The 16,992-nt window shown below is 48.1% G+C and overlaps 2 non-coding genes across 2 annotated transcripts; both read right to left on the bottom strand.

Annotated features, from left to right (window-relative positions):
* Positions 1–4,856: 4,856 nt before the first annotated feature.
* LOC138266812 (U4 spliceosomal RNA) lies at positions 4,857–4,997 on the bottom strand. Its single transcript, XR_011199726.1, has one exon. It is a non-coding gene; the product is annotated as a U4 spliceosomal RNA (small nuclear RNA).
* Positions 4,998–15,333: 10,336 nt separating this feature from the next.
* Positions 15,334–15,474, bottom strand: LOC138266718 (U4 spliceosomal RNA). Its single transcript, XR_011199650.1, has one exon. It is a non-coding gene; the product is annotated as a U4 spliceosomal RNA (small nuclear RNA).
* Positions 15,475–16,992: the final 1,518 nt, after the last annotated feature.

Below are 16,992 nucleotides of genomic sequence, written 5' to 3' on the forward strand. Positions count from 1 at the left end.
CTTTAAACTGCTAACAGTGCTCCTGACAGGACTGTGGGTGTGTCTAGACGTTTCCTGATCCTCCTTGGGTACTTCCTGACCCACCTCAGTGGCTAAATCATCTTTTTCTAGCACTGGACGGTCAGACTCTTCTTCTTCCTCCTCACCTCCTGGCTACCAGCATGTTCCTGGCCATCCTGGAGGAGCCGGCCCAGAAGTAGAATTTATTGGATTTTCTCCCTGTCTTCAGCTTTCTCTCAGCACATATCTCCCTAAGTTCTTGGAAGGTCCGGTTCTCATAGGGAGAATCCATGGGCTGAGAGGTATGCTCTGCTGAAGACATGTCAGCTAGCTAGAGTGGTGTAGAGTCCCTAACTACTCTAGCAATAGGCTCCCAGCAAAGTTTGGAGCAAGGGCTATACCAACCCCTAGCTTACCCAAACTCAGGAGACTAGATCCCTAATACTAGATGTATTGTGTACCTAACAGTACTAGCCTTTCCTGTGGAAAGTACCCAGTGGCAGAGTGGTAAGGCAATTGCAAGTGCTTATCCCGACGCTAGACCACCAATGTAGGAAGCTGGCCTGGTGTGTGGTATATGCCTAAGGTGTTCTCACCCTATACCAGGTCGAGGTATCCCTATTAGTGTAGTGTAGGCAGTGTCCAGGAAGCCAGGCTCTCTATAGGTATCTGTGGATGAGCAGGCCAGGCTTATCTAGGAGACATGCAAAGCTTATGCAATACCACTGTAGTCACACAACACTTACACACATGAAAGAACCACACAGTGTTACAAAAATAAAGGTACTTTATTTGGTAACATCAATACTAAATTACTATATAGGTTATGCTCTGTTAGCAGGTGAGTAAACACAATTATATATACACACTGGTACATAGGAAAAGGCATTGAAATGCAATAGAAAACAGTGAAAGAACAGTATGCAACAGGAACCCTAGGGGGAGAACAAGCCATGTACTAAAAAAGTGGAATGTGAAGGTCGGACCCCCACCCAGGTGAGTAAGACGTGTAGAGGGGAGCTGAACGCACTTGGGACCCCAATAGGTAAATACAAGAGTGACCCCCAGCGACCTGGAGAAGAGAGGTAATTACCTGTTTTTCACCCAAACCCACAGAGAAACTTTGCAGAAGTACAATGCAAGACCCAAGCAAGACTGGAAGAAACTGAAGATGGAGTCTGCCAGAAGAGGACCTGCAAAAAAAGGGGAGCAGTCCAGTTCCAGTTGGAGTGTCCGGTTGGGTCAGGAGCCACTACCCACCCTTCTGGTGATGCTGAACCAGGTTGACGAGGAAGGACAGGAGCCGGCTGTGCAGCACAAGAGCAGAAGAGGAGTTCCAGGAGTGATGCAGTCGGTGTTCCACATCGCGAGGAGAGATGCAGCACATAAGTGGTGAGGGAAAACCACTAACAAGACTTGGCAATGGCAAGAGTTCCTAAAAAAAAAGTTTGTAGAAATGCTGGGGACCAGGAGAGTCAGAGGGGACTCAACCCATGGAGGGGAGTCCCAGGTGACCCCCACGAACTAGAAGAGTCTTGAGACGAAGATGGAGGCCCCACAGGCGACCCGCTGGCAGCAAGAACAGGAGTCGCGGTGAGGCCCACTCAGCACACCTGGCAGAGAGTTCCAAATCACTGGAGTAGCAGGAAGGAGACTGTCCATGTCAGAGACGAGAGCTGGAGGACAGGACTACATGGAGCCTGAAGATTCCTTGGATGAAGAGCCAACAAGCCTTGGTAGCTGCTAGAGTCGTGGTGCACAGGAGTACTGTCATGCAAGGAGGAGCAAAGACTCACCCACTCCAAAGATAGGCATCTGTTAGAGAGGACCAAGGGGACAACTTCAGACCACCACCTGGGTTGCAGGATGCACACAAAGTTGCAGGAGAGAGGATCCACGTGGCTGGTTGTCGAGCCGTTGGTGGCTGCAGATACTGGGGAGTGACTCCTTCACTCCAAGCGAGATTCCTTCTTACTTCTTTTGTGCAGACTGATGACTTACCACCCTCAGAGGGTGCACAGCCAGGGAAATGTTGCAGGAGCTGGGAGGAGCCAGAGAAACAATGTTGCAGAGGCAAAGTCGTCACTGGAGCTGCAGATTGTCGGTTCCTGTGGAGTCCAGTTGCGGTTCCAGTGGCCAGAAGTAAAAGTAAACATTGCAGAGGAGTCTTGTTGGAATCTTGCACGTCGAATCTGAGGACCCGCCCAAGAGGGAGACCCTATATAGCCCTAAAAGGGGGATTGGTCACCTAGCAGGGTGACCACCTATCAGGAGGGGGCTGTGACGTCACCTGCCTGACCTGGCCACTCAGATGCTCCCAGGGGCCTCTCGCCCATCCTGGATTCAAGATGGCAGAACCAAGTGATCCCCTGTAGGAGCTCTGGGGTGGTGATAAACAGGGGAGTGGTCACTCCCCTTTACATTGTCCAGTTTCGCACCATAGCAGGGACTGGTATCCCTGGACTGGTGCCAACCAGTTTCTGCAAGAAGGGCACCAAATGTGCCTTTCAAAGCATACCTGTGGCTTGGGGAGGCTACCCCTCCCAAGCCCTGTAACACCTATTTCCAAAGGGAGAGGGGTTATCTCCCAATCCCACTCCCAAAGGAAATCCTGTGTTCTGCCTTCCTGGGCTTGAGCTGCTCAAGCAGCAGGAGGGCAGAAACCTGTCTGGAGGGTGGCAGCAGCGAGGCTGCCCAGGAAGACCTTGCAAACTGGTAGGAGCAAAACTGGGGGGTCCACAAAGGAGCCCCCACAGTGCATGGGATCATACAACCAATACTGGGAACAGTATTGGGGTATGATTTCAACATGTTTCATACCAAGCATGCCTGGGTTTGGAGTTACCATTATGTAGCCGGACATAGGTAGTGGCCTATGTCCAGTACACAGGTAAAATGGCTTACCCGCACTCACAAAGTCCAGGAAAATTGAGCTGGAGTTTGTGGGGGCACCTCAGCTCATTCAGGGGCACCCTCACACACAGGTACATGCACCCTGCCCTCTGGGCTAGGAGGGCCTGCCATAGGGGTGACTTACAGTAACCTGCTTCAGTGACCTGTAGTAAAAAGAGTGCACGCACCCTTCCACGCAGGCTGCAATGGCAGGCCTGCAGAGAGATTTTGCATGGGCTCCCATGAGTGGCATAATACATGCTGCAGCCCATGTGGGACTCCTGGTGCCGCAGTGCCCTGGGTACGTGGGTACTATATACTAGGAACTTACATGGGGGCACCAGTATACCAATTATGGAGTGAAAAAGACCATGAACAACTGAATTTAGAGAAAGAGAGCACAGTCACTGGGGGTCTTAGTTAGCAGGATCCCAGTGAACACAGTTAAAAACACACTGACATTAGGCAAAAAATGGGGGTAACCATGCCAAAAAGAGGGTGCTTTTCTACAGGTGCAAGAAAAGTGACACTGCACTGGGTGCAGCTCCACTTTTCATAAATCTGGCCCTAAGTTTTATTGCGTGCATGGTACATGCCGCTGTGTACGTTCTGTGCCCTGTGCTCGTTCTGTCTACACATGTGCCGGATCTGGTAGCTGAGTTGGACGAGGCAACCATGCAAGGAATCTTTGTGTGACCTCATTGTCGTAGTATTCAAACAGGGCATACACGCTCAGGGGTAGATTTATGAAAAGTTGTGCTTGCACTAGGTGCAGTGTCATTTTTCTTGCGCACCTTAACGCCCCCCTCACGCCACCATGGTAGTGCCGTATTTAAAATAAGGCGCACCATGGCAGTAGTTAGGGTGACTAGCCTCATAATGTTTTACGCTAGTCCGGTGCTTTGCAGGATTAGCATAAACAATAATGACGCTAACCCTGCAAAGCACCCAGAGGCCCATTGTAACCAATGTCAGCCTCTTTTTAACAATGTTAAAAATTGCAGGTAAAAATGGCACAAAGGAATCTCGTAGATTCCTTTGTGCCATTTTTACGCCTCTCCTAGTGCAGGAACGCCCTCCTTGCATCCTTCCATACATAATATGACGCAAGGGTTTACAAAGTGGTGCAATGCATGCATTGAGCCACTTTGTAAATACGGTCCGGGGAAAATGCCACTTTAACGCTGCCTTAGCGTAAAAAAAAAATGACGCTATGGCAGCACTAAAGTGGCGCTAGGGGCTCTCAAATATACCTTATAGCTTTTCATCCCTCTCAGGTGAAAAAATGGTCCCTAGTGCAAGGAAGGAAATGGGCCCTTTTGTTGCTGTTTGAATGATAAAATACGGGAAAAATTAGGGTTAAAGCGGCCCCCTGGGCACCTGCTGTACCAATAGATGGTACGCCTCTGTCCTTGAGCTCGGTAACATCTGTAATTGAGTGCCCTGAAGCGGTTTAGAAATGCACTTTGGGGCAGATTTATGAAAAGTGGAGCTGCCACTTATCTTGAGCCCCTGAACGCCACCCTAACGCCACCATGGTAACGTCGCATTTAAAAAACGGCGCGGCGTTTTTGGCCTCGTTGGGCCACATTTGCGTCTAAAAAAAAGGACGGAAATGTGGAGCAAGGAGGCGCTAGGGGCTCCTAAATATGCCACTTTATATAACGTTAAAAGTCACGCTCGACACCTTCGTCAGCTCTCGTTCTGTTTCAAACACTGCATACAGTCTGAGCGAACTTTCTCCGCATTATCCTGTTGATAACAAACGGCTTCCAACAGAAATACGAAAACTAATCAAGACGAAAGCATCCTGAAAGTGCCTGCCGGATGCAGAAACTCCGACACACTAAAACTAAATCGAAAACAGTGAACTAAAAGAAAATAAACTCTGTGTGGTCTAGCCGACACCAACACGTTCACATAAACTACTAAAAAAAATCTTATTTTTATACATTAATATTCAGTCTCCTTGGAGACTGTCAAAAATTGCCAATATCGACTATATTTCAAATCGTTATGGCGGGGTATTGGGTAAAGTTTTCAATAAGCAATAATCGCGCCTCGGTTAGACCTCATTGGCTACGATACTGCCACTGCGCAAAGCTAACAATAAAAAGGCGAATAAAGGTGCGTCTCGGGGTACCACCTCATGATACAAAGACCAAGGAAACGTTTAGTTGTCCAAGAATTACTACACCTCCACTGGCTTCTAACAGGCAAAATAATACACTTTGTTAGGATTGTTTTATCAGGTTCCGTCCACTCTCTGCCCCAAATATTCCATACCGGCGAGCAGAGAACTCTGGGAAATTTTATGCTAAATAGTTGCACAGGTAGCGCTGCATCCTAGTTACAGGTTTGATGCTCTTCATGTGAAGATGGGGTCCATGCTGCTAGCGATGTGGTGTGGAAATGGAAGAAGCACGAATTCTTAAAGCATGTCTTCAAATGTTTACCAAGGAGGCATGGTAATCATTGAAAGAAATGTAAATGGTAAACTACATTTTTCGATACAGCACTTACTGCAGGTGAGCCGTTTCATTGAGCTACACAGTTGCATTTGCTGCATTTCATTTACACCTTTAAAAAATACAATTTTGGTTTCGTCGTTTCGAAAACATCTTAGAGTGTGCCGGAGAACATCTGTAAAATGAGAAACTCGGGAAATGGTGGACTCATATTAAGGGGAAGAAAGGGGGCAATAAGAAAACATCAATGTTGCCCCCTTATTTATATAAGTAGTAACTTCAAAGACCTATATGTCTCTTCAACAGTCGAAGGAGATATTTTTGCTAAGAATCGCTTCAAGTAGGTCAGAGAGCACACCAGCAGCTAACCAATTTTCTGCTCGTGTGTGTAAAGCAGAACCGACACTTTGGAGAATACTGTATGCATTTATGTTTGCTACTTTGCTGTGACTATACCAACAAACTGGAAGCAGCGGTTGAAGTCCGTAAAAAAGTATGGGGACCGTGATATTGTGGGCCTAATTAACATGCCCTTTACACCACTGCTGCATCATTTTTTTATGGGCGCACCAGTGACGTTAGCAGTGCACAGAACTGCTGCAGATTTACAAACTGACACAGGGGGCCCAATGCGTCAGTTTGTAAAGCTTTCCGTCACATTATACCTTCCCCAGGTATAATGTATGCAGGGTAGGCCTTACCAGAGAGAAAGCCACATAGTTCTGACGCAGTTAAATTTACATTTCACTTTGTCATTTTGAGACTTCACTGCGTCAAAACTGTACCGCCTGCTCAGAGTAGGCGTAAAATTGATGCTGGGGTTTTTCCAAGGAGAGCCTCCTCACATTGCTAGAGCAGTGTCATTTTACGGATCTTGTCCAACAATGCGTAAGCTCAGCGCCAACAGATGCATCACACTTTCTGATGCATCTGTGAAAACGTGCACCATGGAGCTCTGTATTGTAAATACAGAGGATCTATGACGTTGTTAGGGGATCATAGGGAAACAGAAGAAATCTGACGCATCAATGTCGGCGCATCCGATTCTTGTAAGTGAGGCCCATAGGCAGTCACAAATCTTCAGTTTGCTAAACACATGTTCAATATTATTTGCCAAATATAACCAGCTATGGTTTGGGATATGCAGGTGGTGATAGCTGTTGATGATGCAGAGTACCAACATACAGAAATTGTCCTCTGGTAGTGGTGGGGAGGGAGGGCCCAACCTCTAAAAAAGTTTTCTGGGGGGGGGGGAGTGGCCAAAAAAAGTTTGAAGACCACTGTCCTAGGTAGACCAGGTGATTCTCCCAGCTGGAGCTAAAGACACCTATATTATCCAGATATGCTACACTGAAGCTTTCCAACCCCTGTAGAACTTTATAAACCAGCCTCTGAAATGTGGCAGGTGCAATTTTCAACCCAAAGGGCATCACTGTAAAGTGATAATGCCCACTAGGGGTGGAAAATGCTGTTTTGGGTTTAACATCATCTGCCAACTTGATCTGCCAGTAGCCAGCAGTCAAGTCAAAGGTGCTCAGATACTTGTCATCTGCCCTAGATATAGGATGAGCATCAGTGTTTTTTAACTGTTTTGAGACCTCTGTAGTCAACACAAAACCTAATTTCTCTTTTTCCATCTCGGGAGTGAGGTTTTGGGACACGCACTACAGGGCTGGACAAGGGCTATCTGAGGGCTCAATAACCCCTAGGTCTAGCACCTTCTGAACTTCAGATTTGATGCACTCCCTCACATGGTCAGGTTGTCTGTAAATTTTGCTATTCACAGGCAAACTGTCTCTTTTGTCAATGGTGTGTTTACACCGTGTGGTCTGACCAGGTGTCAGGGAGAAGAGTTCTGAGAACTGCCCTAGGATGTTTCTACAGTCCTCCTTTTGGGACTCAGAGAGGCAGACAGAAAGGACTACCCCATCAATTGAGCCATCAGTTGTATTGTGGGAGAAGAGGTCAGGGAGAGGGTCTCTTTCCTCTTCCTGTCGCTCATCAGTAGCCATGAGCAGAGCCATGTCTGACCTATCATAATAGGGGTTATGGGGGCTTCCGGGAGTGCCAATGTCTACCAGGTAGCTGACCCCCCCTTTTCTCTCCACAATGGTGTGGGCACCACTCCACTTTGCCTGGAGTGCCCTGAGAGCCACAAGCTCCAGGACACACACTTCCTGTCCTGGCTGGTAGACAGTTAGGACAGCCTTCTGGTCATGCCATTGCTTCCCGAGTTCCTGGCTGGCCTGAAGGTTTTTAGTAGCCCTCTTCATGTACTCAGCCATCCTTGATCTGAGGCCAAGCACATAGTCCACTATGTCTTGTTTGGGGGCCTGAGAGGTTGTCCCCAGCGTTACCTAACAAAAGCAAGGGGATCTCTAACAGGGTGCCCAAACAGAACTTGAAATGGGCCGTAGTCCACACCCTTCTGAGGGTCCTCCCTGTTGGGAAAGAGAAGGCATGGTAATAGGACATTCCATCTCCTGCGGAGTTTTTCAGAGAGCCCCATTATCAAACCCTTGAGAGTTTTATTAAATCTCTCTACTAAGCCATTTGTCTGGGGATGGTAAGGGGTGGTGAACTTGTAAGTCACACCACGTTCCTTCCACGTGGCTTTCAGGTATACAGACATGAAGTTTGCACCTCTGTCTGATACCACTTCTTTTGGGAAGCCCGCCCTTGAAAAGATAATGAGGAGGGCTTTGGCCTCTGCAGGAGCTGTAGTGGTCCTAAGAGGAATGGACTCCGGTTACCTGGTGCCATTGTCCACTACCACCAGTATACATCAGTTCCCAGAGACTGATGGAGGGTTTAAGAGGTCAACAATATCTACCCCAACCCTCTCAAAGGGAACCAAAACCACTGGAAGTGGAAGTGAGGGGGGCCTTTGGGTTGCCACCTGTCTTGACAAGTGACAGAGGAGCGAGAAAACACATTTGTGTCTTCTGACATGTGGGGCCAGTGAAAGTGCGGGAAAAGCCTGTCCTAAGTCTTACTTTGCCCCAAGTGATCTGCCAGGGGAATGTCATGTGCAAGGGTCAACAGAAATTCCCTACATTTCAGAGGGATCACCAATCTTCTGGTGGCACCAACTTTGAGATCCCTGGACTCTGAATAAAGGAGTCTGTATTCCCAGTACACCTTATGGGTGCCACTGACATCCCCTGCCTGTTGTGCTGCAGCTTGCTGCCTCAAGCTCTCCAGTGTTGGATAAACTTGGTGTTCCCTACTGAGCTCATCCCTGGTGGCCCCCCTGCACCCAAGAGTTCAGCTGTGTCAGCTTGAAGCTCCTCTGGTGTAGGTTCCACCCAGGGAGTGGATTCTGAACCCTCAAGAGTTGAATCCTCACTGGCGGCTGGAGTAGGGCATAACTTCTTACAGTTCCTGCCCTTGGATTTAGGAAGCTCTTAGGCCATTGTTCCAGGCTCCAAGGTTCCTTGCTCTTTTTGCTTCTTAGCCTGTGCTCTGGTAAGGGCATAGATATGCCCTGGATGCTCAGCATTGCTGCGTGCACCTCCAATTCCACCTCTGCCAAAGCTGAGGTCTCCAAGTCGTCCCCTAGTAGACATTTTACACTTAGGTCTGAGGAAACCACAACCTTTTTAGGACCTGTTACACCCCCCTCGCCCCACCCACCCACCCACCCAGCTGAAATCAATAACTGCCATGAGGTGGAACAAGGTCTTGTTCTGAATGTCAGTCACTTATTACGTGTGACCAAGTAGGTGTTGCTCAGGAGACACCAGTTTTTCAGTCACCATAGTGAGCCTGGCACCTGTGTCCCTGTAGGCCTCAGCCTCACCACCATTTATGAGGGGATGCTGATTGTACATACCCATATTAAGGGGACAGGCAACAAGGGTGGCAAAGTCAATGCCCCCAGCAGGGACCAAGACAGCCTCAGTGGTCTCTCTAACTAGCCCAGACCCCACTACAGACTCTAAGGTGAGCCCAGATACACTCTTAGATTGACTACTGTTAGTAGTCCCACCGCTACTGCTATTGTGAGGGGAACTAGAAGTACAAGTGGGGGTAGTAGTGGTGGAAGACTTAGTGGTGCCTTTCGTAGGGCAGGAGCTCTCCCCTACCCTACGGCCTTTGTTTTTGCAAACATAACACCAAGGCTTTTTGTAGTAGGAAGAGGAAGAGGAGGATTTGTTTCCATCACCAGATGGGTTTTGTGGTCTGATAAAGACTTTTTTTTTATCTTTGTCCCCACGCTTATACTGAGACCTACCTGCTTCCTTCATTTTGTGGTCACCCACTGTGTGAGCCTTCCTACTCACCCTGGTGCTGACCCACTTGTCTGCCTTCTTACCCAGTTCTTGGGGAGAGGTCAGATCATAGTCCACCAGGTACTGATGCAGCTGATCAGACACGCAATTATTCAAAATGTGCTCTCTTAAGATTAGGCTGTATAAGCCCTGATAATCATTGACTTTGCTCCCATGCAATTAGCCTTCCAGGGCCTTCAAGGAACAGGCCACAAAATCAACCCAATTATGTGAGGACTCTTCCCTGGTCTCTCTCATCTTGATTCCATATTGTTCAGTAGTCAGACCAAAGGCACCTAAAAGTGCAGATTTTAAAACTGTGTGGTTGTCTGCATCTTCTTCTCTGACTGTGAGGAGTCTGTCCATACCCTTGTCAGAGAAGGAGAGCCACAAAATAGCTGCCCACTGCCTCTGAGGGACCCGCTGTACCTTACAGGCCCTCCCCAGACCAGTGAACCACTTGTACATGTCATCACCCATCTTGTAAGGTGGGACTACTTTGTTCAGGTTCCTAGAGTCGAAAGAGTCCTCCTTGACCCTGTTGTCCCTGAAACTAGTACGTCTGCCATGTAGGGGTCCTAACCCCAACCCCTGCATTTCTCTCTCCACTGCCAAGGCCTCCCTATCTAAGGCTAGCTGTTGCTACTGCAGCCTCAGCTTGGCTTCCTCTATTCTCAGTTGCCTGAGTTCCCTGCCTAGGGATTCTTCCCCTGAAGTTGAGCAGTGGGTTCCCTCAGATATCAAGGAGATGTGAGAGTGGGCAGAGGAGGATCTATTCCTATTCTTGGACACCCTCTCAACCAGCCCTCTATGGACAAAGGTGGACCTACTGGTGTGACCCCCCTTTAAACTGCTAACAGTGCTCCTGACAGGACTGTGGGTGTGTCTAGACGTTTCCTGATCCTCCTTGGGTACTTCCTGACCCACCTCAGTGGCTAAATCATCTTTTTCTAGCACTGGACGGTCAGACTCTTCTTCTTCCTCCTCACCTCCTGGCTACCAGCATGTTCCTGGCCAATCTGGAGGAGCCGGCCCAGAAGTAGAATTTATTGGATTTTCTCCCTGTCTTCAGCTTTCTCTCAGCACATATCTCCCTAAGTTCTTGGAAGGTCCGGTTCTCATAGGGAGAATCCATGGGCTGAGAGGTATGCTCTGCTGAAGACATGTCAGCTAGCTAGAGTGGTGTAGAGTCCCTAACTACTCTAGCACTAGGCTCCCAGCAAAGTTTGGAGCAAGGGCTATACCAACCCCTAGCTTACCCAAACTCAGGAGACTAGATCCCTAATACTAGATGTATTGTGTACCTAACAGTACTAGCCTTTCCTGTGGAAAGTACCCAGTGGCAGAGTGGTAAGGCAATTGCAAGTGCTTATCCCGACGCTAGACCACCAATGTAGGAAGCTGGCCTGGTGTGTGGTATATGCCTAAGGTGTTCTCACCCTATACCAGGTCGAGGTATCCCTATTAGTGTAGTGTAGGCAGTGTCCAGGAAGCCAGGCTCTCTATAGGTATCTGTGGATGAGCAGGCCAGGCTTATCTAGGAGACATGCAAAGCTTATGCAATACCACTGTAGTCACACAACACTTACACACATGAAAGAACCACACAGTGTTACAAAAATAAAGGTACTTTATTTGGTAACATCAATACTAAATTACTATATAGGTTATGCTCTGTTAGCAGGTGAGTAAACACAATTATATATACACACTGGTACATAGGAAAAGGCATTGAAATGCAATAGAAAACAGTGAAAGAACAGTATGCAACAGAAACCCTAGGGGGAGAACAAGCCATGTACTAAAAAAGTGGAATGTGAAGGTCGGACCCCCACCCAGGTGAGTAAGACCTGTAGAGGGGAGCTGAACGCACTTGGGACCCCAATAGGTAAATACAAGAGTGACCCCCAGCGACCTGGAGAAGAGAGGTAATTATCTGTTTTTCACCCAAACCCACAGAGAAACTTTGCAGAAGGACAATGCAAGACCCAAGCAAGACTGGAAGAAACTGAAGATGGAGTCTGCCAGAAGAGGACCTGCAAAAGAAGGGGAGCAGTCCAGTTCCAGTTGGAGTGTCCGGTTGGGTCAGGAGCCACTACCCACCCTTCTGGTGATGCTGAACCAGGTTGACGAGGAAGGACAGGAGCCGGCTGTGCAGCACAAGAGCAGAAGAGGAGTTCCAGGAGTGATGCAGTCGGTGTTCCACATCGCGAGGAGAGATGCAGCACATAAGTGGTGAGGGAAAACCACTAACAAGACTTGGCAATGGCAAGAGTTCCTAAAAAAAAAGTTTGTAGAAATGCTGGGGACCAGGAGAGTCAGAGGGGACTCAACCCATGGAGGGGAGTCCCAGGTGACCCCCACGAACTAGAAGAGTCTTGAGACGAAGATGGAGGCCCCACAGGCGACCCGCTGGCAGCAAGAACAGGAGTCGCGGTGAGGCCCACTCAGCACACCTGGCAGAGAGTTCCAAATCACTGGAGTAGCAGGAAGGAGACTGTCCATGTCAGAGACGAGAGCTGGAGGACAGGACTACATGGAGCCTGAAGATTCCTTGGATGAAGAGCCAACAAGCCTTGGTAGCTGCTAGAGTCGTGGTGCACAGGAGTACTGTCATGCAAGGAGGGGCAAAGACTCACCCACTCCAAAGATAGGCATCTGTTAGAGAGGACCAAGGGGACAACTTCAGACCACCACCTGGGTTGCAGGATGCACACAGAGTTGCAGGAGAGAGGATCCACGTGGCTGGTTGTCGAGCCGTTGGTGGCTGCAGATACTGGGGAGTGACTCCTTCACTCCAAGCGAGATTCCTTCTTACTTCTTTTGTGCAGACTGATGACTTACCACCCTCAGAGGGTGCACAGCCAGGGAAATGTTGCAGGAGCTGGGAGGAGCCAGAGAAACAATGTTGCAGAGGCAAAGTCGTCACTGGAGCTGCAGATTGTCGGTTCCTGTGGAGTCCAGTTGCGGTTCCAGTGGCCAGAAGTAAAAGTAAACATTGCAGAGGAGTCCTGTTGGAATCTTGCACGTCGAATCTGAGGACCCGCCCAAGAGGGAGACCCTATATAGCCCTAAAAGGGGGATTGGTCACCTAGCAGGGTGACCACCTATCAGGAGGGGGCTGTGACATCACCTGCCTGACCTGGCCACTCAGATGCTCCCAGGGGCCTCTCGCCCATCCTGGATTCAAGATGGCAGAACCAAGTGATCCCCTGTAGGAGCTCTGGGGTGGTGATAAACAGGGGAGTGGTCACTCCCCTTTACATTGTCCAGTTTCGCACCATAGCAGGGACTGGTATCCCTGGACTGGTGCCAACCAGTTTCTGCAAGAAGGGCACCAAATGTGCCTTTCAAAGCATACCTGTGGCTTGGGGAGGCTACCCCTCCCAAGCCCTGTAACACCTATTTCCAAAGGGAGAGGGGTTATCTCCCAATCCCACTCCCAAAGGAAATCCTGTGTTCTGCCTTCCTGGGCTTGAGCTGCTCAAGCAGCAGGAGGGCAGAAACCTGTCTGGAGGGTGGCAGCAGCGAGGCTGCCCAGGAAGACCTTGCAAACTGGTAGGAGCAAAACTGGGGGGTCCACGAAGGAGCCCCCACAGTGCATGGGATCATACAACCAATACTGGGAACAGTATTGGGGTATGATTTCAACATGTTTCATACCAAGCATGCCTGGGTTTGGAGTTACCATTATGTAGCCGGACATAGGTAGTGGCCTATGTCCAGTACACAGGTAAAATGGCTTACCCGCACTCACAAAGTCCAGGAAAATGGAGCTGGAGTTTGTGGGGGCACCTCAGCTCATTCAGGGGCACCCTCACACACAGGTACATGCACCCTGCCCTCTGGGCTAGGAGGGCCTGCCATAGGGGTGACTTACAGTAACCTGCTTCAGTGACCTGTAGTAAAAAGAGTGCACGCACCCTTCCACGCAGGCTGCAATGGCAGGCCTGCAGAGAGATTTTGCATGGGCTCCCATGAGTGGCATAATACATGCTGCAGCCCATGTGGGACACCTGGTGCCGCAGTGCCCTGGGTACGTGGGTACTATATACTAGGAACTTACATGGGGGCACCAGTATACCAATTATGGAGTGAAAAAGACCATGAACAACTGAATTTAGAGAAAGAGAGCACAGTCACTGGGGGTCTTAGTTAGCAGGATCCCAGTGAACACAGTTAAAAACACACTGACATTAGGCAAAAAATGGGGGTAACCATGCCAAAAAGAGGGTGCTTTTCTACAGGTGCAAGAAAAGTGACACTGCACTGGGTGCAGCTCCACTTTTCATAAATCTGGCCCTAAGTTTTATTGCGTGCATGGAACATGCCGCTGTGTACGTTCTGTGCCCTGTGCTCGTGCAGTCTACACATGTGCCGGATCTGGTAGCTGAGTTGGACGAGGCAACCATGCAAGGAATCTTTGTGTGACCTCATTGTCGTAGTATTCAAACAGGGCATACACGCTCAGGGGTAGATTTATGAAAAGTTGTGCTTGCACTAGGTGCAGTGTCATTTTTCCTGCGCACCTTAACGCCCCCCTCACGCCACCATGGTAGTGCCGTATTTAAAATACGGCGCACCATGGCAGTAGTTAGGGTGACTAGCCTCATAATTTTTTACGCTAGTCCGGTGCTTTGCAGGATTAGCATAAACAATAATGACGCTAACCCTGCAAAGCACCCAGAGGCCCATTGTAACCAATGTCAGCCTCTTTTTAACAATGTTAAAAATTGCAGGTAAAAATGGCACAAAGGAATCTCGTAGATTCCTTTGTGCCATTTTTATGCCTCTCCTAGTGCAGGAACGCCCTCCTTGCATCCTTCCATACATAATATGACGCAAGGGTTTACAAAGTGGTGCAATGCATGCATTGAGCCACTTTGTAAATACGGTCCGGGGAAAATGCCACTTTAACGCTGCCTTAGCGTAAAAAAAAAATGACGCTATGGCAGCACTAAAGTGGCGCTAGGGGCTCTCAAATATACCTTATAGCTTTTCATCCCTCTCAGGTGAAAAAATGGTCCCTAGTGCAAGGAAGGAAATGGGCCCTTTTGTTGCTGTTTGAATGATAAAATACGGGAAAAATTAGGGTTAAAGCGGCCCCCTGGGCACCTGCTGTACCAATAGATGGTACGCCTCTGTCCTTGAGCTCGGTAACATCTGTAATTGAGTGCCCTGAAGCGGTTTAGAAATGCACTTTGGGGCAGATTTATGAAAAGTGGAGCTGCCACTTATCTTGAGCCCCTGAACGCCACCCTAACGCCACCATGGTAACGTCGCATTTAAAAAACGGCGCGGCGTTTTTGGCCTCGTTGGGCCACATTTGCGTCTAAAAAAAAGGACGGAAATGTGGAGCAAGGAGGCGCTAGGGGCTCCTAAATATGCCACTTTATATAACGTTAAAAGTCACGCTCGACACCTTCGTCAGCTCTCGTTCTGTTTCAAACACTGCATACAGTCTGAGCGAACTTTCTCCGCATTATCCTGTTGATAACAAACGGCTTCCAACAGAAATACGAAAACTAATCAAGACGAAAGCATCCTGAAAGTGCCTGCCGGATGCAGAAACTCCGACACACTAAAACTAAATCGAAAACAGTGAACTAAAAGAAAATAAACTCTGTGTGGTCTAGCCGACACCAACACGTTCACATAAACTACTAAAAAAAATCTTATTTTTATACATTAATATTCAGTCTCCTTGGAGACTGTCAAAAAGTGCCAATATCGACTATATTTCAAATCGTCATGGCGGGGTATTGGGTAAAGTTTTCAATAAGCAATAATCGCGCCTCGGTTAGACCTCATTGGCTACGATACTGCCACTGCGCAAAGCTAACAATAAAAAGGCGAATAAAGGTGCGTCTCGGGGTACCACCTCATGATACAAAGACCAAGGAAACGTTTAGTTGTCCAAGAATTACTACACCTCCACTGGCTTCTAACAGGCAAAATAATACACTTTGTTAGGATTGTTTTATCAGGTTCCGTCCACTCTCTGCCCCAAATATTCCATACCGGCGAGCAGAGAACTCTGGGAAATTTTATGCTAAATAGTTGCACAGGTAGCGCTGCATCCTAGTTACAGGTTTGATGCTCTTCATGTGAAGATGGGGTCCATGCTGCTAGCGATGTGGTGTGGAAATGGAAGAAGCACGAATTCTTAAAGCATGTCTTCAAATGTTTACCAAGGAGGCATGGTAATCATTGAAAGAAATGTAAATGGTAAACTACATTTTTCGATACAGCACTTACTGCAGGTGAGCCGTTTCATTGAGCTACACAGTTGCATTTGCTGCATTTCATTTACACCTTTAAAAAATACAATTTTGGTTTCGTCGTTTCGAAAACATCTTAGAGTGTGCCGGAGAACATCTGTAAAATGAGAAACTCGGGAAATGGTGGACTCATATTAAGGGGAAGAAAGGGGGCAATAAGAAAACATCAATGTTGCCCCCTTATTTATATAAGTAGTAACTTCAAAGACCTATATGTCTCTTCAACAGTCGAAGGAGATATTTTTGCTAAGAATCGCTTCAAGTAGGTCAGAGAGCACACCAGCAGCTAACCAATTTTCTGCTCGTGTGTGTAAAGCAGAACCGACACTTTGGAGAATACTGTATGCATTTATGTTTGCTACTTTGCTGTGACTATACCAACAAACTGGAAGCAGCGGTTGAAGTCCGTAAAAAAGTATGGGGACCGTGATATTGTGGGCCTAATTAACATGCCCTTTACACCACTGCTGCATCATTTTTTTATGGGCGCACCAGTGACGTTAGCAGTGCACAGAACTGCTGCAGATTTACAAACTGACACACGGGGCCCAATGCGTCAGTTTGTAAAGCTTTCCGTCACATTATACCTTCCCCAGGTATAATGTATGCAGGGTAGGCCTTACCAGGGAGAAAGCCACATAGTTCTGACGCAGTTAAATTTACATTTCACTTTGTCATTTTGAGACTTCACTGCGTCAAAACTGTACCGCCTGCTCAGAGTAGGCGTAAAATTGATGCTGGGGTTTTTCCAAGGAGAGCCTCCTCACATTGCTAGAGCAGTGTCATTTTACGGATCTTGTCCAACAATGCGTAAGCTCAGCGCCAACAGATGCATCACACTTTCTGATGCATCTGTGAAAACGTGCACCATGGAGCTCTGTATTGTAAATACAGAGGATCTATGACGTTGTTAGGGGATCATAGGGAAACAGAAGAAATCTGACGCATCAATGTCGGCGCATCCGATTCTTGTAAGTGAGGCCCATAGGCAGTCACAAATCTTCAGTTTGCTAAACACATGTTCAATATTATTTGCCAAATATAACCAGCTATGATTTGGGATATGCAGGTGGTGAT

The sequence above is a fragment of the Pleurodeles waltl genome, chromosome 11 (assembly GCF_031143425.1).
Source record: "Pleurodeles waltl isolate 20211129_DDA chromosome 11, aPleWal1.hap1.20221129, whole genome shotgun sequence".
NCBI lineage: Eukaryota > Metazoa > Chordata > Amphibia > Caudata > Salamandridae > Pleurodeles > Pleurodeles waltl.